The sequence below is a fragment of the Ambystoma mexicanum genome, chromosome 3p, assembly GCF_040938575.1.
Source record: "Ambystoma mexicanum isolate Mex_15411 chromosome 3p, UKY_AmexF1_1, whole genome shotgun sequence".
Taxonomy (NCBI): Eukaryota; Metazoa; Chordata; class Amphibia; order Caudata; family Ambystomatidae; genus Ambystoma; species Ambystoma mexicanum.
In genome coordinates this window covers 101,081,458-101,082,561 of record NC_090925.1, presented here as the reverse complement: position 1 = coordinate 101,082,561, position 1,104 = coordinate 101,081,458, and positions in this window count along the sequence as shown.

Sequence of the window (1,104 nt, the reverse complement as noted above, 5' to 3'; positions counted from 1 at the left end):
GGGGCCCAGGCCTGGGCTGCCTTAGAGCCTCCCCCACTCCGCATTAGAGCTTCTCCTTCCGGGGAGGCCGCCGGGGCTCCCCGGGAACCGCCGCCGGGCCCGGGGGACGGGACCGACCCGGCGCCCAGGGCGGGGTGGTCGCAGCAGCCTGGGGCCCAGGCCCGGGCCGCCTTAGAGCCTCCCCCACTCCGCATTAGAGCTTCTCCTTCCGGGGAGGCCGCCGGGGCTCCCCGGGAACGCAGCCGGGCCCGGGGGACGGGACCGACGCGGCGCCCAGGGCCGGGGTGGTCGCAGCAGCCTGGGGCCCCGGCCCGGGCCGCCTTAGAGCCTCCCCCACTCCGCATTAGAGCTTCTCCCTCCGGGGAGGCCGCCGGGGCTCCCCGGGAACCGCCGCCGGGCCCGGGGGACGGGACCGACGCGGCACCCAGGGCCGGGGTGGTCGCAGCAGCCTGGGGCCCCGGCCCGGGCCGCCTAGGAGCCTCCCCCACTCCGCATTAGAGCTTCTCCCTCCGGCGAGGGACGGGGACGCCGCCGGGGCTCCCGGCGACCACCCTGCGACCAGCGCTGGGCCCGGGGACCTTCGAGACAGGGGGAAGGGGGCGGGGAGGATGGGGGTTAAGCAACCCAGGCCGCCCCGGAGCTCCGGCCGGGCCCCCCTTAGAGCTTCTCCATCCACGTTAGAGCCTTGCCCTCCGGGACTGACCCACAAACGCCGTGGCACTCGGGCCCGGCCGCTACGAGCGCCTCTTGACACACGCACCCCATTCTGGACTTGACCGCACCACGGGAGGCACTGGGCCGAGGACCGGGAGTAACCCACGAACGCCATGGCACTCAAGGCCAGACCCTATGAGCGGCTATAGCCCCGTGGAGGGAAGGCCCCCCCCACCCCCCCGCTCAGGGCGCCACCACGTTTTGGACTTGGCCGGGAGCAGCCCACGGACGCCGTGGAACCGAGGCCGGGAACAGCGCAACGGCTGCCCCGGGGCCCGCAGGGTGGCACTTCCACGCCGACTATTAATGTTCGCGAACTGTCCGCGGACTTTTAAGAAATACAAAGGGCCCTGCTTTATTTATCTTCACTTCTATTTTTTAACTGTGAAA